The sequence below is a fragment of the Arvicanthis niloticus genome, chromosome 20, assembly GCF_011762505.2.
Source record: "Arvicanthis niloticus isolate mArvNil1 chromosome 20, mArvNil1.pat.X, whole genome shotgun sequence".
Lineage (NCBI taxonomy): Eukaryota > Metazoa > Chordata > Mammalia > Rodentia > Muridae > Arvicanthis > Arvicanthis niloticus.
In genome coordinates this window covers 34406803-34432795 of record NC_047677.1, presented here as the reverse complement: position 1 = coordinate 34432795, position 25993 = coordinate 34406803, and the positions used below count along the sequence as shown (strand labels likewise).

General features: G+C 42.6%; 1 protein-coding gene and 1 pseudogene across 1 annotated transcript in view; one reads left to right on the top strand and one right to left on the bottom strand.

Moving 5' to 3' along the window:
* Positions 1 to 25993, bottom strand: part of Ank3 (ankyrin 3) — a 606272-nt gene that overhangs the window by 564644 nt on the left and 15635 nt on the right. The gene's annotated exons all lie outside the window — the stretch shown is intronic.
* Positions 23713 to 24310, top strand: LOC117724245 (putative protein FAM10A5 pseudogene; annotated as a pseudogene).

Below are 25993 nucleotides of genomic sequence, written 5' to 3'. Positions count from 1 at the left end.
ACTCTGTGATTGACAGACCAGCTGGCCAGTAAACTCTAATGACCTTTCTATCTCTTGCCCGCCCCACCGCCATTGCAGATGCCGCGCCCTCTCGCTCTTTTATGTGCTTGCTAGGAATCTGAACTCAGGTCACCACCGAATACACACGAAGCACTCTTTTTCAGCCTCTGCAGTCCTTCATATAAATCTGTCAGACGGTGCTTGCATTGTCACTGATCTGAAAATATCTCATTTCCTCTCTGACCCAAGCTTGTTTTGAATCAGCTTATTTCAATTCTAGATCGCTGGGGCTTCCCTCCTCCCCGAGGCTTTAATTTAGTTTAATTCTACTGTAGTGAGAAAACTTAACCTATAAGATTTCCATTTTTTAAAGTCTGTTAAAAACAGGACTTGCCACATCCAGGGTGTCATGGGGTATGATCCATGGACACGTTAAAAGAAGACATGTTCTGTGGTTGTCTGTAATCTTTGGTGGTTTCACGTGTACTGATCTTTTACATCCTGGCCAGATTTTTGTCAGGGGAGGTGAAGAGTATCTCCAAATTTCAGCTGATGCATAGGCCTATTTATTTTTTCAGTTTGTTGCCTGGGTATCTATTTTTGCTATTTTGCTTCAGGAACTCTCAATGTCTGCAAAGTACATATATTTTTATGGTTAACGTTTTGATTTTGCCTAAATTGTTTTGCCCGAGCTTAAGTCAAATGTTCCTATTTATTTGTATACTTAGTGAGATAATATATCATAATTTGGGACCATTTTTGTTTCATTAAGGTACGTTCCTTCTTTTGCGTACATCTGATCTTATCCTGAAAGCCTAGAACTGGTCGTCCTTATTGGCCTTCATACTCTTTATCTAAGAGTCTATAACTGCTCTTCCTTTACCGTTTATGACTGACTGACTCACTCTCTCTCTCTCTCTCTCTCTCTCTCTCTCTCTCTCTCTCTCTTGCTCGTCCTTTTGCCAATGGAGATTTTCCTGTCATTAAAACTGCATCTTTTATAGAGAGCATTTAGTTGGTCTTAATCATTTCTTAGTCTGACACATTCTGCTGTTTAATTGAAAAGTTTAGTCAATTAATGCTCAGTATAATAATTGATGGGACTATGTCCAGATCTCTTCCAGGCAGCTCTGTCTTCTGTGAAGCGAGTCAATTTGCTGCTGTGGTTTGTAGCAAGAGGCTTGGCAGGGAGGGTACTTAGGGAGGGAACTGTCCAGGAAGCCCAAGGTTTCTCACAGGTTCCTGCTGAAAACCTGCCTGCTCTCTATGGTTCCGCTGCTGCCAAGATTTTCCTTTTAAATTCCCTAGTGGGGGAGAGGGCTGCAGAGATGGCCCAGTGGCTAATAGTGCTGACACTATGACACTATTGCTCCGGAGGACCTATATTTGGTTCATGACACCCAAAAGATCACAACCACCCACCCGTTACTCGAGCTCCAGGGGATCTGAGGCCTCACCTGCATGCAGGCACTAGTGCAAACACGCAGGTAAGCACACATGTGCACACACGCTCTTACGCAAGAACACACATACATGCACACTCATGTGTGCATTCACACACAATAAAAAATATTTTAATCATAGATTTTTAAATTCCCAGGTGGGATGAGGATACATGGCTCCAAACCTAAGCATACAAAAGGTTCCAGGTTCAATCCCAGGCACAGCAAACAAGAACACAGCCCAGCACTAAATTTGCAAGTGTTTTTCTAACCCTGATCTCCAGTCCCTAGTTCCTTCAGATAGAGCCTTGGTTTGGGGCCTATAAGTATACAGAAAGCAGGCCTTGCTGGACCAGAATATGGCAGCTCACTGTCCTGACCCCTATGTCACAAGCATGCTGTTTTAGAATAATCTATATTTTCTATCTGTCCTGTGTCCAGGTATCTTTAAATAGCTGCAGGTTCTTACATTGAATTTTCTAATTTATTATTATTATTATTATTATTATTATTATTATTATTATTATTATTATTTTAGCCAATGTTATCTGGTTATAGGCAAGAAAGTATGAATGACCTCGTGATTTTTCTTGTTATGCTTGAAGTATCTGGCAGAGGTTCTGGTTTGAACTCTCCAAGTACGTAAAGGTCATTTGGGTCTTTCTTAAAACACTTATTTAAGCCAAGTGGTTTCAACGTCCTTTAAAGCAAAGATTGATAGATCCAGTTCCCCGTAAGATATTTAAAAAAAAAAAAAAAAAAAAACGATAATTACTAAAGTAAATATGGAAAAGGCTGGCCCTGGCAAGGAGGGATCTTCTAATAGAAAGAGAGGCAATGGGCCAGGGTGGGGCCAAGAGTGGGGAGCTGTTTGTTGATGGATCCTGTGAATGGCAGAACGGCATGAGTGTCTGAGACACAGCTTTACCTCCGCCTGCCAAAAGAATCAGCAAACACACGAATGCCTTTACTGAGAATCTACACCTGCTGTATCCCGAAGCACGGGAGGGAAGGTGTCGTTTCTAGAAAGTAAAAGTACAAAAGCCAGCAATCGAACTTTCACGATTTCTAAATATTTCTTTTCCCTTCTACCAAGATACGGCTCATGACAAAGTCTTTCCAATCGATAAATGGCACCAGGCCCAGAAATACAGAATAGGAAGACATAATCATTTGCCCCGCTGAGGTTTTCCTTTCTTTATGAAAACTTCACTTTTTCTTTTTAACTTTTTCAACATCTTTTTTTATGAACGCCAGCTCCACGCAGCTTCCACCCACCATCACCCCACTTGATCCTTCCCTTCTGCCTCGTCATTTCTGACTCTCACCTCCTTGCCTGGCACTGGCAGGCAGGACAATGTAACTTTGTCAATGGGAGATATGTAGTAGCCATTCCCCTCTCCACCACCACCACCACCACCCTGTCTACAGATCTAGCTGAGAGAAAAGGAACCACATGAAGAATGGTGCCCCACCACCCACTGCAAGCCCCTGGGCTCCCCCATCTTCTGCCTGGCCCAATTAAAACAAAAAGTATAACCACTCCTTGTTCAATTGTTATTCCGGCCTAGGGCTGGAACCAGGTCCTGTGACCTGACTCTACTCTCTACCACCACAATACAAGGCTCTCAATAGCAGACGCTAAGATCAGTTAAACAATCTGAAATCGATCTAGCGGAAAATGTATATAAAATTAGCTCAAATACATTCTGCAAGAATGAGCACAGCAAACAAGCTACAAAAAAATTATATGCTTTAAAATCTGTTATATATGTTCGTATATAATTCTATCAGGTGGCTATCATTGAACATATTTAGGGTTTAATGACTAGGACAACCTTCAAGATCAACTATGAAACTATTCTGGGACTCTGCTCTATGTTTTATTCATTAGGTCACTCGAGTGTTTACAGAACACCTGTGACAGACCCCATGGGTTATACAAACAAGTTTTGCGTAAGTCCTTCTAAAGTCCTGAAGAGTATTTGACTTGGGGAGCTCAAGAGGCCATGGTGAGCCCCAGGCTCTCTGGTCCCCTCTGTTTCCAAGAGCCACCCCATCCAAGAAAAAGCCACTTGTCTGTTATGCAAGTGGCACACACTTCCTGCACCTCCTAGCCATACATAGTTTTGGTCCCTGGGAAGATTGAGATGCCAACTGAAGAAGCCAGCGCAGGCAGCCTGGGGAAAGCTGCTCTGGTTCTCACAGAGCAACCAGAAGGAGAAAGATGGGTTCTACCCAGGTGTCTTAGGGTTGAAGCATTGACTAAAAGAAAACCAGTCTTCTATTCCTGGCCCGTTCCCTAACACAGGCTCTCCTTTCATTGGAAAGTCACATGGATTAATTATATTGGGTCACCGCTGCCCCAGGATGCTCTCTCCCTGCACCATGAAGGGAAAGCAAAGGTCAGACAGAACAATGATCCAGGCTTCCAGAATCTCAGTGGTCCAGTCGGGGGCCACTCCAACTCCTTTATTCACAGAACAAACATGTTGAAATATGCAAGGGAAACCTCAATATGAAGACCACTTTGAAGATGTAATAATGTCGTTTTAGAGAAGGACCTGACCCTCTGCATTTCCACTGGCACGACAACCCAGATCTCAGCTGAATACTCAGATGACCTTTGGTCGGGCTTCTGAAATTCCTTGAACCTTTGTAAACCAGAGTTCCTCATCACTGTAGCACTGAGCAGGAGTTAGCTAGGACAGAGAGGACCCTCTGTGCTGGTAAATAAAATGAAAAAAAAAGAGAGGGGGGGGGTCTCCCAGATTAGTTGCACCTCCAGGTAAACAACTTCTTACAATCACATTCTGCCTGTCTCACAAGATAAAGCAAACCACACTTGGGACCAAAGGCAGTCTGAGGCTTAGCCACCCAGGCAGCTTCCGGCAGCCATGTTGGAGAAGAGTGCAGGTACTGTACACTTGAGCTAGCCCAAAACCCTATCACAAACGCAGCCTAAAACCCCACAGGCCTTTCTACAATGTTGCAACCCAGATGTCTCTGACTAATAAGAGAGCATCCTCAGAGACATGTTGCTTATATTACACTGTCCGTTTGGAGCAAAGTCTAAGTGCTACTTGTTTACAGTGTAATTTTACAACTGTGAAGGGGAAGAAAAGAAAAGACAAGAAAAAAAGACGGTTAGCTGGAAATCTGTTCAAGAAGGAGCTGGACCCTGAAAAGCGGTGACTTTGACTGAATTCAAAGCTATAAAACTTAGCCCGGATAAGGGTATCAATGTGTGTACAAGATACCAGTAGGGGAAAGTCACAGAAAGGAATGTCTCTTTAAATGAGTTGAGACACGGTCACCTTGATATGCACCAGATGGTCTCAGGGTGTGCTTTTCCTGCAAAGTTGGCCATTTAAAAGTCTCAAAAGCACAGAGAGAACCCAGAATAAAAATTGGCTCAAAAGAAAACTGCCGCAGGCCCAAATGTTAACAGAGTGTTCACAGGTAACCAACGCCTGGAAAAGATCACAATCCAAAGTGCATTTAAAAGCAGATAACTTCAAATTCTCACGGCAACCTCCATTTTAAATGAGTTACCTATAAGCTAGCTTTTAAAGTTCTGCATGCTTGCTTCATGTCAGATATGATCATGGTTGAAAGCATTAAAAATAAAATAAGACTATTGATAAAAATCAAAATATTTGCAAAAACCCTGGAGTTCCAGTGTTGATTCAAGAGGAATATAAGAGAAGAAAGATATGGAGAATTTTAGTTGCTTTTTGACTCATTATGAAATTTGCCTTAAAAGATTAAGTCCAGTTGAGCCTGGGGACACAGGGCCACATGTTCAAAGCCTGCTGGGGCTAGAGAGAGAATCTGGGCAACTTAGTGACACTAAGATGGTAAAGGAGCTGGTTCCAAGGTCTCGTGTGCCTAACACATGCAAGGGCCTGGGCTGGATCTGCAAGAACAGCAGAACACAAACGAGAAGAATAAGCCAAAAGACAGCCATGCAAGCCGTGATAGACGATGATGGGATCATAACAGAAGAGAGAAGATCAAGGAACATGTTTGGGAAGAATGAGACGCTGGCCCATGGCGGCTGTTTCTCTCTCCACCTTACCCGGTACTCAGACTTTGTATGCAAAGAGCTTTGCAGTCCGGATCTCACTTCTTGTCAATAAGATGAGACTCACTCCAGAGAGTGTAAACAGTACAAGTCAATATTTAATGTATGAAACAAACAAAAAATAGATGATGTTGTCTTTCCTTTTTCTGAAGTAAGAAAGATGATACAGTATGATAAATTGTCCAAGCAAATTCCTACTCAAAAACCATTTTCTGAGCTGAAGAGAACGCGCTGAGGAGAACGGCGGATAAAGTACTTGCCATGCAAGACCGGTATGAAATAGTACAGGTGCTACAAACACCAGTGTAAAGCCAGTGAAGATGACTTATGCCTTATGACTTATGCCTTAAATCCCAGAACTCAGGAGGCAGAGGAGCGGGATCACTGAGGGTTTGGGTTTAAAGCCAGTTTGTTTTACATAATGAGTTCTAGGCCAATTGGGACAGCATAGTGAGATCCTGTCTCTCAGAGTAGAGGAGGGGAAGGAGAAGGGGAGAAGAGACAGGGGATAGAGGAAGAGAGAGAAGGAGAGGGGAGAGAAAAAGGGAGAGGAGGGGAGGGGCAAAGGAGGAGAGAGGGGAGGGAGACAGAAGAATAGAGGTTCCTCAGAAAGTTAAACATACATTTACCACATGAGTCAGAAACTGCATCTGGATAGAAGCCTGAAGCAACTGAAAGCAGGATCTCAATGATAAATCTATAAGCCCAGAATTGTAGGATTCACAATAGAAGAAGAAGAAGAAGAAGAAGAAGAAGAAGAAGAAGAAGAAGAAGAAGAAGAAGAAGAAGAAGAAGAATAAGAAAGAAGAAGAAGAAAGAAGAAGAAGAAAGAAGAAGAAGAAAGAAGAAGAAGAAAGAAGAAGAAGGAAGAAGAAGAAGGAAGAAGAAGAAGGAAGAAGAAGAAGGAAGAAGAAGAAGGAAGAAGAAGAAGAAGAAGAAGAAGAAGAAGAAGAAGAAGAAGAAGAAGAAGAAGGAAGAAGAAGAAGGAAGAAGAAGAAGAAGAAGGAAGAAGAAGAAGAAGAAGAAGAAGAAGAAGAAGAAGAAGAAGAAGAAGAAGAAGAAGAAGAAGAAGAAGAAGAAGAAGAAGAAGAAGAAGAAGAAAAGCACTGAAGATCCCACTGGTGACTGACTGATGGCTGCCTGGAACTCCAGCTGCAGGGGATCAGAACTGTCTTTTCAACTCTTCCTGTGTGTGCATGCGCACGCACACACACACGCACACACACACACACGCACACGCGCACACGCACACGCACACAAACACACACACGCACAGTACAAGGACTTTTAAACTTTCACAAAAACCAAACCTTACAATCCCTAAAGCAGTATAAGGTGGATGAGCCCCTGGAAATGCCTGTGATGGATATTCTTATACACTACACTCTTGTCCTGTCATTGGTCTGTGTGATGTATAGCTTGTCTTAAGCTGTCCACACCGTCTCCATTTCCACTCCTATCACCATCTCCTCCGTCTTCCCTTCTCTCTAGTGTGTATGTGGGTAGACAAGAGGGAGGGATCCTGGGAATGGGCTCAGCCACTCCCTGTGGGTGAGTTCTAACCCACTCAGCCCCCATCCCAGTTCTATTCTCCAGAATCAGGGTCTGTCTCCTCTGTGGTCATGGTTACGGCTACATAATTCTTCTTAATCCTTAGCTTGTAACAGAATTACCGAAGGGCTTCTAAAACAGAAACTTCACTACTGGGAGACACAGCTCAGTTAGTACAGTGCTTGGCCTGCCTGCAGTCATGAGGGCCCAAGTTCAGATCCCCAGTGTCCGTGTTACAAAGCTGAGTGTGGTGGTACACACCCATACTCCCAACAATGCTAAGATGGGATGAGACGGGGGAAGGCAGACAGATCCCTGGAAGCTCGGTGGCCCGCTCTATCATCTGGCCTGTGTGACAATGTTTCAGACCAGTGAGAGACTCAGTCTCAAAAGGTAGAAGGCCCCTGAAGACACACTGGAGACTGACTTCCACACAGGCACCATGCATGCCTGTGGAGCCATACACAAGAAGTGAGTATTCTCTCCCTCCTCCCCTCGCCCATCTCTACCCCCCCCCTTGTTTGTCCCTTCACTCCCAGTTGGGACCCACACTTTGGATGAGGTACATCTAGGTCAAGGTGAAATACAAGTGCATTTCTGGGATTTTCTGCGTGTGCAAATGGTGATGTTGACCTGGAGACCCCACTTTGAAGTCACCTAAGTGAAGGAATCTGTACTGTCTTTCTGCTTTGACCTCTTCCAAATAAACCCAGTTCACTTTCAGCCAACAAGGGAGAGGAGGAGCCTTGAGGCAAACAAAACTCCTCTCGCTTTTCTTCACAGCAGGATGGACCTTCTAAAGCCGCTAGAAATAACTCATCCGATTAAGGGTCTGCTCTGCCCTTTCTCCCAATTACTCATGAGAAAATTAAGATTCGGAGAAGAGAAGGCACCTGTGAAATGTAAGAACTACTTGGGACAGAACTATTCATAGGATTGGGACCACAGCTGTGCCACACTGATTATAGCGCTCAAAGGACACAGCAAACCAGAGGCCACCAACTCACAGATATAAATAAGAACCAGCTTGACAAGAGGAGAATGGGCTGGACTGTTTGAGCCTCCTTGACATCAGGGGGCGGGAGCTTCTCACCCCCAGGTGTCAGGCATTTCTTAACCACAGGGCTATTACTCATTCCTGTTTAACAGAAGAAATGTCGAAGGAACATTGGGCACTTTCTCTTTCTCAGGAAATCTTTAAAATGAGTCCTAGACTGAGGATACGTCTCAGCTGGTAGGATGCTTTCTAAGGGTGTGCGAAAGTCAGAAGTATTCATCAATTTCTCAAGAGGTTACAGAACTGAGAGATGAATACGTGTTAAAAGAGAATAAATTAGATTGGCTTACATGATAGTCAGAGTAGAACGGAGTAGACTATTTCACAGTGGAGAGACCAAGAATGCAGTAGTCCAGAAGGCTGGGACCACGGAGGCAGGGTTCCTTCAACAGTACCAATCTGCCACCGAAAGCCCGGAGGACCCCTGGAGAGTCACTCGATCCAGAGTGGAAGCCAATTCTGGTATCACTGAAGGAATCAGTAACAGCACCAGCAGGTTGGGTGAACGGGCTCGAACTGGTGAAGAATAAATGCTCATCGAGCAAAATGACTTCTCGTTCCCTGTCCTTTGATCTGCGATGTTACCAGCAGGTTTTGCCCCTACTGGGAATGGGTCTTCCTACATAAGTGGTTTTCAACCTTCCTAATGGCTGCAACCCTTTAATGCCGTTCCTCATGCTATGGTGACCCCACCCCCACCCGACCATGAAATTATTTTCGTTGCTACTTCATAACTGTAATTTTGCTACTGGTCAGGGTCACATGCAACAAGTCACCACACCTGGTTTATACTGTGCTGGGGACCAAACCCAGGTATGATCCATAGTTTAAATATCAACTTGACACGCCTTGCATAGACAGCCTTATCCTCTACGTCACGTTGGCCAGTAGGGGATTGTCGTGATTGCCTTCGTTGATACAGCTCGGGCGCCGAGACCCCTTTGAGGGATTAAACGGCCCTTTCGTGGAGGTCACCTAAGACCATTGGAAAACACAGATATTTACATTAAGATTCATAACAGCAGAAAGAGAAAGGGAGAGTTCGCCATGCTTCAGAGGGAGATAAGGTGAGCAGCCATGTGAGATCTCAGGTGGAACAGCCACAGGCCGCTTGCTTCCCTAAGCAGGAGATTAGAAACACGACTAGGCAACGGGCAGTATTAGGTTGCTGAACAGGGAGAAGGTAATTGAGCAACTCACGATGAGGGCAGATTTAGGGTGCTGAGCTAGGAGTGAAAAGAAGGGCGTGAGATAGCCAAGGAAGGCTTAGAAGAGCCCAGCAACTGAGCCAATAAAGCAGGTTGAAAATAAATTTGTGTGTGTGTGTGTGTGTGTGTGTGTGTGTGTGTGTTTCATCTGCTCCATCCTCAGATCTGAGGGAACCTGGGTGGGGCTGGTAGCGTGGTCCACCTGGGGCTTAAAGCAGGGTAGTAAAATCTTTTCACAACATCCCTTTCTGCTCTTCTGTTCACTTGAATTGTCTAGCTTTCCTGCCATTGATGAAAGCTCACCGTCTCTAGACTTTACCCTCCATCCACAGTAACCTTCCACCCTTCCCAAACCGTCCTCCGTCTCCCCTGGCACATGCCAATCAGGTTCACAGTGACCTGATCGATTTTCTTCCTTGCCTCAACCTCTCAGAAGCTTTGGACCCTTGACACACTGACTTGAAGCCCCTTCCTATCTTGGTTTCCATGGCTGCACGCACCTGCCCTTTCTCTGCTGCTCACCACTTCCCACCATCGGCATCTCCTACCCTATCCAACCTTCCAGTGGAACTGTCCCCGGGTCACCCATTTCACCAGTCTCATTGGCATCCCAATGTAAGCTGGCACTTCCTGTTAGACTCTTAACTCAGCAGCCATTTGTCTCTGTCACAACTTTTTTTTTTTCTTTTTTCTTTTCTTTTTTTTTTTTTTTTTTTTTTTGGTAATGTGTCCTTGTTCGCTTCAACGAGTCTATTGCTTAGTCACTGTTCTATTACTGTGGAGAGACGCCACGACCAAGGAAACTCTTATAAAACATTTCATTGGGGCTGGCTTACAGTGTCAGAGGTTAGTCCATTATCATCATGGTAGGGAGCGCAGCAGCATGCAAGCAGACAGGGTACTGAAGAGTTCTGTAACTTGATTCACAGTCAAGAGAGGTGGAGGGAGACAGTGACAGACAGACAGACAGACAGACAGACAGACAGACAGAGGCTGGCATAGGCTTTTGAAATCTCAAAACCCCCCATTAATTTTAACCAGTTTATTTGGTGAGAAACTCTGGCTGCCTTCCAGTAGTATCTGTCCCAGGAACATGACTGAGCTTCTCCCAGTCAAATAAGGAGACAACAAGAATTCAACGGATGTGTTCGTAGCAACTTCATGCGAGATACTGTTGGAATAAGGAACTTCCTCCAGGCATGTCAGGCATTTGTCCCTGGATGCTTAGCCTCCATCATGACAATCATGAAAGACAGTGAGTGACAGCTGGACCTGCGAGGATGGTGGTAAGGCTTAATACTGCCTGTAGTGGCTGATTGTGGCTGCCAACCTGACTACAACTGGAATTAACTAGAACCCAGGCAGCCAGGCATAGTTGTGAGGGACTTTTCTTGATTAGATCATTTGAAGTGAGAAGAACCACCCTATATCTGGGCCACACCTTCTGGTGGCAGCCCACTTTAAAGGGCTTGGAAAAAGGACGCTTTTGTTCTTTTCTGCCTGCTTGCTCTCGCTCTCCCTGACAAGCTCTCCATCCTGCTGCTGAGGCAGTCCCCTGCTGCCCTGACAGCCCATATCTTCAGGATCTCCAATGTAGTCAGAAGACCAGCAGCTTCCTAGGAATCTTCTGGAACTCCAGCAGCAGATTGGGACTGTGGAGACATCCAGTCTTATGGACTGAACAGCCACCAGATCCTTGGGTTTTCCACTGGGAGACAGGAGACAGCCATTGTTGTAATGCCTGGATCACAGCCTGCAAGCCACTCTAATGAATACCCATACACACACACACACACACACACACACACACACATGTATATCTTTTCTAACATATATATCATATCCTTTCTAACATATATGTTATATATATCATACATATATCACACATATATCATATATCAAAACTAATAGTATATATTATGTTACATATAACATATATGTTAAAGTATATATGACATATAAACACACACATATATAACATATATGTATATATGTACATATACATGTGTGTGTACGTATATGTGTTACTTTAGAGAACACCAATATACTACCTAACAGGAAGAGAGGTGGGAGGGAGGATGCTAGGACCTTCATGAGGGATCCCAGCCATTCTTCTCTCTGATCCTAAAGGGATGTTAGAGTGTGCTGGTGGTGGAAGGGTCAGCTGTAGGTGGAACTCCTGACATATCTTCTGAGGGTTGTCACCCACGATGGGGTAGAACTCCTCTGTGTTACCACTGAGGTAAAGTCAACCATACTCCTATCAGTAACGCCTCACCTGTGGTCCTGTAAGTAAGCCTAGTGAACTCAAGGCTCACCAAGTGGGCTGGGGGCCTGACTCGAGTGCAAGAGAGGGCATGAGCCGAATACCAGCATCATCTGAGTTTCCTGCCTGAGGATACTATGTGACCAGCTGTTTTGATCTGCCTTGGGTTCCCCGTCTGGTGCAAACAGATGTCTGTTCATGTTCCCCCCACCCCCCGAAAAAAGTAATGGAACAGCCAGAAGCATCAACTCTTGTTCCCATCTTCTGACTCAGAACTCGTCACTTCCTGAGTGTGGGGGAGAGGGGTGGGGGAGGGGCAGCGTTCCGGTTCAGGATCACTCTTTTACACAAATCCTCGCTCTTTTACACAAATCCTTGTTACTTGAGTTCCCTCCCATTTTCCTGAAATCTGATGAGCAGTAGACCCATCTTCCCCTTCCCTGAGGGAACGCTCTATGAGCCCCACCAGGTGAGCCAATCACCAAAAGTGTGGATCTGTCAACCCCACCCCCAGCTTCTGGGAAATGAGCCTGATCTGGAGAAAGACTGATTATCAACATTGTCTACACATTAAAACCCTGTAGTAGGAATGAAGGGACTGCCTCCAGCAGGAGGACCTAACTGAGGACTGTCTGAGAGACCAAGAATTGCTGGTGCAGACAATGCCAGCCAATCAGGAACTGCTGTTTAGAAGAGCCGCTCCCTTGAGACCAATGGGGTTCGGGTGGAGGGTGTTAAAGGAGCTTGCAGTAGGTTCAGATGGGCTTGCTGCAGTTTGTCACCTGATCCTAGAGTCTGTGTTGTTGACTCCCAGCCACCTCAACTCCAACCCCCAAGAGCAGGTAGGGTGTGTGGGGGGGGGTTGAGTAGTCTAAGGTACAGGCAACAAAACCCTACAAAAGTCCTTTGGCAGCAGCATGGACCTTCCAGATGGATGACACATGCTTGTGCAGGAAGATGCCCCTGGGTTCAGGAGCTTTCCAAACCACACCCCATTCGTCTTTGTACCCACCTGCATATCTATATCTCTTCTTATAACTCTTCCCAACATGAGAACCCAGCAACATGCTTCCCTGAGTCCTGAGAGCTTTCCTAACAGGTATATCAGACACCATAAGTGATGTTTCTTAGAGCTAGATCATGGGCATGTGTCCCTTCTTTCTCAGAAGACCCCAGTTGAAATCCATCTGGGGAGAAACACAGATACTGACTGTGGGCATGTGAAGTGAGTCTGGTCTTATGGGCTGGGCCTTAGCCTTTGGGATCTGATGTCCAACACTGCAGTGGGAAAGCTATGGGATCTTTACCTGGTGTCCACTGAAAAACTGCCTAGTAATGGCTAGAAATTCCCATATGTCCTGGTCACAGGAATGTGCTAAATGTTGACTAGTGATAGAAGAAAAAGGAATTTTTATATAATAACTAATATGCATTTCCACTATTTAAATTTGGTAAAAAAAAAAATGCACTTATATGTAGATGTTGACTACGTATCTAAAACCTGGAAAACCTGAAGATGAAAACTGGACAAAGTGATATATACCTGTAATCCCAGGCTCATTCTTCTTAGCAAATGGGGAAAGGGTAGGAAAATAACTCACACCAGGGAGTGGGAACAGTCAAATCAGGGAGCTTACCATTGAGCCTGTCTAGTTAAAGAGCAGGATCTAGGCTCAGTGAGAGACCCTGTCTCAAAAAAACAAAGTGGAACACTACAGAGGAAGCCGCATGACCTCCAGCCTCCATATACACAGTTATGGGCATAGGACACATACACACATATACATACATATACACACACATACACATATATACATACATATACATACATATATGTACATATACATACACACATGCACACACATACATACATATACATACATATACACACCTACATACGCATATACATATACACACATGCACACACATACACATATACATACACACACATGCACACACATAAAAACACACATCCATACACACACACATATATATACATATATACATACACAAACATACACACATACACCCATATGCACACACAAATACACACACAAATTCACACACACACAAAGAGATTAAAACAAATACATTCTGAATTATCTAAATAACATCTCCTAAGTGCACACTGCCCAGTATATGTTCATAGACAAGTCAACAGAAAGTGGTAAAATGTCACGTATTTGTGGGCTGACAACTGTACCAAAGGCACTGATAGCAAAGGAACCCATGAGAACACAGCACAGTGAGCAGTATCACTGTCCCATTGCAAGTGACAATTTATTTAGCATCACCATTCTGTTCATAGGCAACTGCTCCGTGGTTTGGTTCTGATCATTGCACAAATAACAGGCACAAGACATCTAGGCAATGTTCACACTTTCAGGTGTTGCGATAACCGTCAGTAAAAACAGCGCAGGCCAGCTTTGACAAGCCACAGTTCTTTGTTGTTGTTGCTGTTGTTGTTTGGTTTGGTTTGGTTGGTTGGTTGTTTCAATTCAATAGGAAGCATTACATCACCTAAGCCTGAAAACTCTTGGCCCTCTCTTCCCACAGGACCTAGCTAGCACTGTTTGAGGATTAGCCCTGATGTAGCCTAGGGCCCTCGAGAGCATCCTGTTCACTCCAAAGGGTCCTGCAGAAAAGGGAAGTAGCTGGGAAAGACAGCACATGCTTACGTCAGGGTAGCCAGCTACTGAAATGAGAAGAGGATCACGTCTGCCTAAGAGACAAAGTTTCCAAAGTAGGATTCCTGAAATGTCCATAATTACACGCTATATTTTGTTTATAAATATGGTCATTTTTCCTTTTGGGCCCAGAGCTTTCTGCAGACTTCAAATGGACCCAATTCCCAAAGATGGTTTGGAACCACGAGGATCACGTTTCTTCACACACTGGAGACCCATAGCCCTCTGGGAACTTAGCCAACAGAGACACTGGCATTGAGAATTTGGAAAGGAGAATTAGAGTCCATGTGTGAAACAGGATCCTAAAAGCTAACTGGCTCCATTTATAAAATTAATAAAGGTTTGCTCCAAAATCAAGAATCTCTTGTTCTTGTTACCTTATCCATACACCCGAAATGATGAAAATACTACCTTAAATGAAAGGCCTGTTTAACTTTGAGATAAAAAATCATAAAATGGTCCAGTAAAGCAGGTAGAAATGCCATATCAAGTCCAATGTGGGTCCTGACAATGTTAAGAGGAAAAATTGAATCATATGTTCCATTCAACTAACAATAGAGGCTTCTGGCAAAAAAAAAAAAAAAAACAAAAACAAAAAAAAAACCTGAAACTATTTCACTTTTGCTCAATTTTTTCACTTTTTGCTTAATTTTACCATAAAATTAAGATGCAAACTGAAATGAGCTTAAAACTGTGTGCCTTTGGGCTTCTTAGCTTTGGAAATATAGATAAGAGTAAGTTTTACATATAAGCTTATTATTTGATATTTTAAGTCATTGCATGTCTATACTCATAGATCCAAATTGTGTTATATATATTTTGGTAATGTCATGACACATTCAGTAAGTTTATCATAAACATTGAAGAATCGATAACAAAGTTAATAACCCATACATCAGCAAATACTAGTGAAATTAAGTTCCAAATTTCAGAGTAAAATATACTTAGCAGGAATTAATGAATCAGGAAGAATCTTGAGTTAGAAACTAAATAGGAAACAAGAATGCAGATTAAAATGAAGCAGAAGACTCTCATCAAGGACACTGACAGGGTGATTCCATACCACTCCAGAAACACTACAGACTATGGGCTGTACATTATGCATTTGTTCACAGGCAAGGAAAGGGTCTTAGTACAATGACTGATTGAGACCCACTGCCCTTGACCATAACGGTAAAGCTGTGGTCCAGAGAACACAGATCAGCAATCTTACCAAGCAAATCACTTCTAAGCCATAGCAACATTCTAACCATCTCACTTCCTGCAAGCACCAACTGGCCCCTATTCAACGTGTCAAGCACAGTCAGGCTGTTGGGAAAAGGAGTCAAAGGAAGAAATGAATTTACAGGTATTCGTAGTTAGATTGTGTGTGTGTGTTTGTTTTTCGGGTTTTTTTTTGTTTTTTGTTTTTGTTTTTTTGTTTTTTTGTTTTTTTTTTTAAAAAAAGCACAGCACTTCTTTCTTTCTAAATTGAAATCAATACAATGGGGGCAGGAAAGATAGATCAGAAGGCAAAAGACCGCATTGCTCTTCTGGAGGACCTCAGTTCACTCTCCTGAACCCACATTGGATAGCTCACAACCACCTATAACTCTGGTGCTAGAGTATCTGACACCCTCTTCTGGCCTCTTTGGGTACTGAACTCATGTGCACAAACCCATCCACAGATACACAAATATAAACACAAATAAATAAATAAAATCTTAAAAACAAAAACAAAACAGTACAATGTTACTATCCAAAAGGCATAGGTCTTCTCTTCTAATGTATAATGTGATTCAAGTGTTTAAAATTTTAACCAAAAGAAATCTCTGGATGGAGGCTGTGGTGAAACAGTTTTGTTTCTTTTTTTTTAAATTTGATTTTAAGTGCTTCATTTCATTTTCCTACTCAAATAACCAGCTTAAAGGGCTAGAATGTTACCTCTCCAGTTTTCAAAGAGATAGGCTACTTGGAATAGCCTAGCATTTGATGTCATGGGAGACTTTAAAATGATCAACAATGAAGTAGAAGCTTTTCCAATGAAGTCGTAAGTCTGTTTACCAGACAGTCTCCAATTCCATGCTCTCTTATAACCTTATCTGGAGACCAAGCTCAAACTAATCCTTTCCCTAAACTAAAACTGGGAGAGAGACAAAGAGTCACAGAAAGAGATGAAAGATCGTCACTTGTTTTTTTCTGGTGGAGTCGCCTTTTAAATGCCAGTCCCCTATGGACTTTTGTGGGTCCTCTGTCACCCTAAGACCCATCCCTGATGTTTAAATCTGCTCCACCTGCCCTATGCACAACCAGTACCTGGGAGCCACACCACAGGGAGGAAACGGAGACAAGACTGTTACCTAGCAGATGCTGGATTCACCTTAACAGATAGGGAAATAAAGACCAAAACAGGCTGAGGAAAGGCTAGCAGAACTTTAAGATAATCATTTTGCTTCCTGTGGGCATACTATCAATGATAAAATTTTTTCAGGGCTCTAAACACTATGGAAATCATATCCTCCAATGCAGAAGCTGGCAAGACAGTAAGCCAATGAGGCTTCTTTTGAGAATTATTAGTAAGGTAAAATGATAACTATATTGATCTTCTACTCAGGAAAAGCTGGGGAAAAGATGACTACTTTAAGAGAAAAATTTTTTAGTGAGTGTGGGGGTGTCTCCTGGCGACAAGCACATGTGTTTTTAGTAGGCACGAGGTCCAGTAATATCACCTCCTTCAAGACAAAAGGCAAAATCATCATCATTATCATCGAGTAGAGAGTGAAGACGATTTCAAAATATTGGGTTAGCATTTAAAAACAAGAGGGTTCAGAGTCGTTTGTTAAAAGCATGCTATGTATGTTTACATAAGAGTAATAAGACATAAACAAAACACAAGACTTGGTTCGCCGTGCAGCGTATCTATCGACTGTGACTTAATTTTCTCTAGAATTCAGAAAATTACGGAATGTCTTCTAAATTCTAGAAAGTTTTGCTTTCTAGAATGGACATCAAGCATCATTCTCAGAACCTACAAGAGTTATCACAGGCACAGCCATTGTTCTGCGTTGCTCGATATGTATGGATTATTGAATATTAAGACACCATTGGGACACTGGGGGGTTTACATACAGTAGCGTTTGGATGTTCAAGAAATGCAGTTCTGTGGCTTTTCTTTCAATATCTGACAGTGGCAGAGACAAGCCAATCATATCTCTAAGCCAGTGTGACGTCACATGGGAGGAGCTGCAGAAGAGCCGAGAAATGTTCTACCCCATCTACCTCCTAGGCTCAGGGCCTCTCTGTACGGCCTCCGACAGCATCTCGTGTGTCATTGCCTATATCATCAAGTTACAGGTACCCCACTAAATTACAATTCCATGTTCACAGGCTTATCTCTAGCACACAGCAGACTGACTAGCTGGGACATACGTTACTCTTCTCCTTTCTGTGACCAAATGTACCTTAGGGGGTGGAGGAGGCTTGCTTAGGCTCACAGTGTGAGGGAACGGCCCAGCATCATAGAAAAGGCACGAAGTTGTTGGTGGCTGTCGATGGCTGTCGGCTCATATCTGGGTGGATCGGGGACCCAAGCAGGGCTTGGAGATGCTCCCAACCACATTCAAGGCAGATCTTCACTAATGTTTGAGGTGTTTCTTAATCAGACCGAGTCCACAATGAAGACAACCCATCACATGCAGGTGGTGATGGCAGGAAAGGAATAGAAGGAAACGGAGGGCAGAAATGAAGACCATGCCCCAAAAGACAATCATTTATCATGGCTACATTGCAAACGAGAACACAGAGGCTGGGAGAGGTTAGACAGCGGGTCCAAAGTAAAAGTCACAAAGTCATCTGTTAGAAGCCACAGTAGCATCAGCCACTGCTAAAGTCCACGCAGCTCCGTTCTGGTACTGAAGGTTCTGCTTAGGAACCAACTTACTTAGGAACCAACTCTCCAGAGAATTAATTGCGTTTAACATCAGTTAATGGTGAGTATAATATCCATGCAGTAATAAACATAAAATAAATGTCTGATGGCATATCTGTCCATTAGAAATTGCAAGGTCAAATGTCTGTTGTTATTGTGATAAAACACCATGCTATAAACAACTTGGGAAGGAAAAGGTTTATTTCAGATGATAAATCTTAGGTCATACTCCATTGCTGAGCCAAGTGAGAGCAAGAACAGGGTAGGAACCTGGAGGCAAGAACTGATACAGAAACTGTTGGGTCGGTTCATCCCTCTGCCAGCTAGAGTTTATGTCAACTTGACACGAGAGTTAGAGTCATCTGAGAAGTAACCTCAGTTAAGAAACTACCCACCAGGTTGACCTGTGTGGGCTTTAGGGATACTTAGTGGTTTGCTCTTCATGGCTTTGCTCAGTCTGTTTTGTTGTTGTTGTTTGTTTGTTTGTTTGTTTTGTTTTGTTTTGTTTTGTTTATAGCACCCAGGATCAATAAGCCAGGTGATATGGACCCTCTCACACCAATTATCAATCAAGAAAATACACCACAGGCTTGCCCACAGGTCAATCTGGTAGGAGCAGTTTCTCAACTGATGTTCCTTCTCAGATGACTCTAGCTTGTGTCAAGTCAACATAGAATCTAGCTGGCAGAGGGATGAACGGACCCAACAATATCTGGACAGTTGCCAATTTTGGTCAAGCATACTGGGATCTCCATCAGTATCAGGGTAGGAAAGAGAAGCCAGCAGCCTGACGGCATCCGAGGGAACATTCTGTGCAGCACTGTCTTTATTTCAAAAGGGGAGCAAACCAGAAATGTCGTAACCTTGAAAGTCATTTGGAAGACCGTTCATAAGTAGGCTTGCCTCTCCAGCACAATCTCCCTCTTGGGACTTCACTGCCAAAACTAGAAATCCATTGGTTACAAACAAGAGGCAAGATCTACGGGCTTCCTCGACTTCTGTATAGTTCTGACTCCTTAACTCTTGATCATGTAGTCCGCAGAAGCTTCAGAGGCGTCACACAGAGTGAAAGTAAGTGTAAAATCAGGACGAAGAAGAAAAATATTAACAGTAACTACAGAGGAACACGATCAGCACTGTGTTGAAGTCCGGGAGTGAAGGCATGTACCACTGCCTTCATTGTGGGCCAACACTCTCCTCCTGCCACTGACTGTTCCAGCAGAAAGAAGGGCAAAACCTTGGGTTAAAGGAGGGCAGCATTTTAAAGTCCCTCCCTTGGTTACTAGGAAATGACCATTAATGTTCTGGAGTGAGAATACGTCATATGCTTTTCCTCTCGAGAACATTCTGAGCTGTCGGAGACCGAGATGCTTTGTCTGGTAAGAGAGATGTCGCAGCTGCTTCTAGAGAACCCAAAGGAAGTTCCACCATCCTGAGGAATGAGCACGCCAATTAACCTAAGTATTTAGTGCTTACTTTTCCTTAGCGTAGAAATTCAGAGATGGCTCCTTATCCAGGCAGAGGGACCCGTTTACAAAGCATAAGAGCCAAACTTCCTCCCAAAAAGTCCATGTAAGGCAGAAGAGACGTTTGATGTCAAAAACCTTCACTTCCCTTAACAATTAACAGGCCCTGTAACTAAGGCAACTCCGTTCCAAAGGGCTTTAATGTATAGTCAAGTGGCCGCCTTTGGCTCAAGAGTTATTTGTTAAACAGAAATGACATCACAACAAAGGAAGGGTTTGTAAAACTTCCTGGGACCTAAAAGGCATTTGCAATAGATTTTCAAATGTTCAATGTTGTTTGTAATGGGAAGTGAGATCAGAGAATGATTTTCTGGGGAATCGAGAGCAGATTAGGCAAGCCGTGAAGACAGACTAAGGATCTCCTTAGATAAGAGGCTAGGTGAGGGTAGGAAACCTAGCAAGGCCTGTGAGGGAAAAATTACAAAAAACACAGGACCCCGATTAACCACAACTGTTCCAGACCTGACAATGAGGTAGAACATGCAGATAGAATAAAGAAAACTGTAGGGCAATCCTATTCACAAACAGAGAGAAAAATTCCAAGAAAACAGCCTTTTTTTTTTTTCCTGGATCAATTCTTCCCACAATTAATCTATGGATTCAAAGTAATCCCGATGAAAAGAAAAACAGAGTTTTTCATGCTACACTGAAAGACTTCCCTCAAAGATTTTTTAGAAGAACAGGAATAGTTAAGATAATTTCAGTTGGTTGTTTAAGTTCATATTTTGCTTTGAGACAATGTATAACAGGTAGCCCAGGCTGGCCTCAAACTGATGCTGGTCCTTCCTCAGCCTCCCAAGTAATAGAACGCTGGTTATGTGCCACCATGCCCAGAGGGAATAGATAAAATGATTTTAAATAGTCTAGATAAAGTGTCTATTAGATAGCAAGAACACTTATAAAACACAACGTTTAAGAGAACAGGAAAATGAAATCAGGCTAAACAACTAGTTTCAACCAGATTTTTAAAACCATGAACAAAGGGGGGTACAGACATGAGTTAGTGGTTAAATGTTGCAGACTATTTGATCACACTGAGAACCCTGAGATTGTGTTGTTTACTGGGGGAAAAAAACAACTTGTGTCTTGTTGTGGTGCGGCTCAGACTTAGGACGCACTTTAATCCCTATGGCAGGAACACAGGCACGCCCTTAGTACACACCTTTAATTCCAAACAACGAAAGTAAAGTTAGTTTGTAGAAGGAAGCAGCTGTGTTTGAAAGTGATGAATCAGAGAAAGATTTGACAGAATAGGATATGCCCAACTCTTACAAGAGCAGAGAGCAGACAAGCTACTTAAGAGAGCCATACAGAGAGAGAGGAGAGACAGAGGAAGAAGGCAGTTTTACTGGGACAGTTTTACAGAGACAGATTTGAGACAGAACAAACTAGACACAGAGTGAGCAAGAGAATGAGAAGGAGCCAGAAGATTAGAACAGATTGCCAGAGTCAGTTTGAGGTCAAGCAGTGCAAAAAGTCAGAGACTGAGAGAGAAACCATATTGAATCAGTTATCTTGGAGAGTAGTTTGAGCCAGAACAACTAAGTTGAACTAGCCAGCCAGAATTCAGAAAGAAAGGGTGAGTTTATTCAACAGTAGTAAGTCTGATAGGCTTATATGGATAAGCCTTATCTCATAAGATTATATGAAGGCTAGAAGCTTCCAGGATTAGGTCTAGGATATCAAATAAGGGACAGGAAGCCTCCAAGATGACAATGACAATAGGAGCATAAAAGATACGTTTACAGTTAAGGGCAGTGACTGCTCTTCCAGAGGACACTGGTTCGATTCCCAGCACTCACGTGGCAGCTCACAACTGTCTGTAACTCTACTTCCAGAGGATCCAACACCCTCACGGGGACATACATGCAGCCAAAATGCCAATGCATATAAAATAAAAATAAATTTTTAAAAAAATCATGGACAAATCTAAGTACACATGGGAAGACCTCAGTAAACGATTTTCTTCAGTGAGGTAAATGGCCCAAACTCACATAAATTACACCTCTGCCATGATACTATAAATAACCATAATAGACTCTGGGTCACATGACAAAAAGTTATGAAAGGGGAAGGGGAACTAGATTGGAAGAGGATATGGAGGTGGGGCACAGGGGGCTGTTGGAGTGGGTAGCTAGAACATTCTGTACTCATATGAAATGTCAAAATAAAACTCATCTTTACACATAACAAACACATGCTAATATTCCCTGACTCTGAGGACTTCAGAACGCAGCAGTAGCATGCCCTCATATCTTCTTGCCCCTCCAAAAGCCAACTTTTTTTCATCACAGGATAAGCAAAACCCAATAATGCAGCAAGCTCCATGAGACAAATAGCAGGTAGCTCATCTCTTTTCAGTCTTCCTAGCCATGTGTGATGATTTGAATATGATTGAACCATGGGAAACAGCACTATTAGGAGGTGTGGCCTTGTTGGAAGGGGTGTGGCCTTGTTGGAGGGGGTGTGGCCTTGTTGGAGGAAGTGTGTCATTGTGTAGGCGGGCTTTGAGGTCTTCTGGTGCTCAAGTTCCGCCCAGTGTGGAATAGATCCTCCTCCTGGCTCACCCAAATCAATCCTCTCAGTTTTAATCAATGCTGATTGGAATATGAACAGCACTGACATCAATCAACAGGCGAGTCTTCGGAACTTCACAACACACAAAGAGTAGCGGTGAGCCCTAAAACAGCAAAGGCTAATAGTCCCGAAGTCAGAGAACGGAAGAATTCGAGCAGGGCGCTCCTCTTGACCGTTCCCAAGAACAATTCTCTGAAAATAGGACACACACAAGCTTTGAAAGTAAGAATCCAGATCCCTAGGACAGGTGGTCGTGGTTCCAGTTTCAAATTTACTGGAATTCAGTGGAAAGGCTGGCCACTAGTTGCCTCTTAACAAAGACTAGACCTGTCCAAAATACAACTTAGGTACAAAGAGTTGAAAGATATTTATTTATTTGTTTGTTTGTTTATGTTTGTGTTTGTTTGAGACCGGGTCTTACTATGTAGCGCTGGCTGGCCTGGAACTCATTATGTAGACCAAGCTGATTTATGATTATGTAGACCAAGCTCTGCATCCCAAGGGCTGAGACTGAAGGTGTGTACCACTGCACCTGGCACAAGAGATTATTTTTTTAAATTAGAACTAGATCGCAGGTAATACTCCATAATCTATGGACTCTTCAGAGTTGATAAAACTTTTAAAAATAAATTTAATTACATTTATTTATTTTGTGCTTATATATATGTGTGTGTATATATATATATACACACACACACACATATGTATACACACACACACAGGCATAATTACAGAGATCAGAGCCTAACTTGCAGGACTCAGTTCAGTTTCCCCCTTCCACCTCTCAGATCCTGAGGATCAAAGTCAGGTTGTCAAGGTTAGCAGCAAGCTCCTTTACCCACTGAGCCATCTTGCTGGCCAGAAAACGTGTTTGGTTTTGAGATAAGGTCTCACTCTGTAGTCCAAGCTAGCATCAAATTCAGGACAATTTGCCTGTCTAGCCTCCAAAGTGATGGTATTCAAGAATGGGCCAGCATACCCTGGGAAGAGCAATCAGTGCTCTTAACCACTGAGCCATCTCTCCAGCCCTAAGATTAAAATCTTAACCCTTTAAAAATGTTTTATTTTACTAGGTATGCCCATTTCTTGAGGGGCATCACTGTCGGTCTCTAGATCACTCTCTTCACTTGATGGTCTGTCTGTCTTTGTTTTCCTCTGTCTTATTATCTTTCTCTCCTTCTTTAATATTTTCTTCTGATTTAGCTTTATGCATAGTAGGGTATCCATACCTCCCATGCTCTCTCCTTCAGGAAGCACATCCTCTCCTCCCTCCCCCCACCCCCCCCCACACACACATATTTTATGTAAGTGAGTATATTCACACACACCAGGAGAGGGCATCAGATCCCATTACAGATGGTTGTGAGCCACCATGTGGTTGTTGGGAATTGAACAGACCATGGTATGCCAAATACTTCCATACCAGGCCATAACAGAGCCACTGAAATAAACCCTGATTCAGCTCAGCCATACAAATGGCGAGGAAAAGCACACAGACTCCTGGGTCACTGAGAAGCAGCAGCCCATGATCCTACCCTTGCCTGTAAACTGGATTACAAGGATGCCAGTGAAATGCTGAAAGAAGTCCAATGTCGGGCTCAAAAATGTGCTGAAGTCAGCGGAAGTATGAACGAAAACATGACAAGGAAGAGATAAAAATAATAGAAAAGGTGTAGGAGGCTTGAGAGGAGAATAAGAAAGCTTTAAGCATCCAGAAGACAATCCAGCTCGGTGTGGCTCTTTTCCAGGTGGTTTTCCTGGGGGAAATGCCTGGTAATTTCCCTGGAGACAAGCCCGGAATGGGAGGGGTCATGCTAGGAATGTCAGGAATGCCTGGACTTGCTGAAACCCTCAGTGATCAGAGGTTCTTATAGCTACTCAGGATCCTGAAGTCATGGTGGCTTTCTAGGATGTGGCCCAGAACCCAGAACATATTTATCAAAATATCAGAGTTATGGATCTCATCAGCATATTGACAGCCAAGTTTGGAAGTCAATCATAATGTCAAAGAAAGCCCTTACTGAATGAACAGCAGGTTAGCTCACTTACTAGGTGCTGCAATAATACAAACCAGTGGGCTAGGGAGGTGGCTCAATGGTTAAAAGCACCGACTGCTCTTCCAGAGGTCCTGAGTTCAATTCCCAGCAACCATATGGTGGCTCACGACCATCTGTAATGGGATCTGCTGCCCTCTTCTGGCAGGCAGATGTACATGCAGCAGAGCACTCATACACATGAGATGAATAAATTTAAACAAAAACAGTGTATCTCTGACCTCATCAGGAGAGCTGTGACTCTCCGAGATAGTCACTTTCCTTCTGCATCAAATGTGGCTGAGACATTTTATCGAGGTTTGTTCAGGGTATTCATTCAGATAATGTTTCCTATCAGGAATTATAAACTTAAAGCATTTTTCAACCTTAAACATGTTTTTAAAAAGTTTAGGGGGAGGTGTCAATTCCTACATTTTTCTTTACTAATCTTTTTTGGGTTTTTCATTTGAATTACTGGACAAGGAAGTTGAATGTGGATTACTTACTGCTCTTATGAATGAGATAAGGAGTTGTTAGTTGCAAGCAAATGAATATATATATATGTACATGAATATACATGTATGATATGTATGTATGTATGTATATAACTACATATGCATATGAATACATATGTATATGTGTATATATATGCATATATGTATATGAATGTGTATTTATATGTATATAAATATATATGTATATTTGTATATGTGAATATATATGTATGTGTGTATATATCTATATGTATATATATCAAGTAAACTGAACCCAACAAGCAGTAATAACTACATACAACTGGGAAAGTATACGTTGAGATAAATACAAGTCTGTACAAATAAAACATGTGACTGTTTATTAATAAAGAAATCAATACATTAAGGAAATTGGACCATTGTAAATGTATATGTATGCAATATCGGTGCACTTAGTTTCATTTTTTAAGATTCAACTGGACATAAAGTGACAGATGAGTCATCTAGATACACTGATACTGGGTGACTTTAACACCCCCCACACACTGATGGATAATGCAGACAAAAAAAATCAACAAGAAAACTTCAGACTTAGAACAGACCACAGGTCATATGGACTCAACCGATACCTATAGAATATTCTATCTAATAGCTGTGGAATACAAATTCTTCTCAGTACCCCCATGGAACTTTCTATTAACTAGATCACATTTTGGACCATAAGGCATATCTTAACAAATACAAAAAAAAAAAAAAAAATACAGAAAAGGGAAAAGAAAGAATTCATTCTGCATGATAGGATCAAACAGAAAAAAAAAATCAAAAGCAAGCAAAAAACAAAACCACATAAAAAACGAAAAACAAAACCACCAACGAGATTCAACAACAGACTCTTAAATGATCTGCAGGGGAAATAGAAAATTCCTAAAATTAAATGAAAATGAAAACACAGCTTAGCCAAAGCTTAGAGGTGCGGCCAAGGTGACTTTAAAAAAAGGACAAACAATAGCTCTTGAGGACCTGCATGGAAAAATCAGCAAGAAAATAAACGTCTCTTCTGAAGGTCTAAGAAAACAAGAACAAACCAAGCCACACATCCGCAGAAACAATAGGTACCAGGACCCAGTTTAACAAAATACAGACTAAAAGAAAAATATGAAAATATCAGTTGAAACAAGG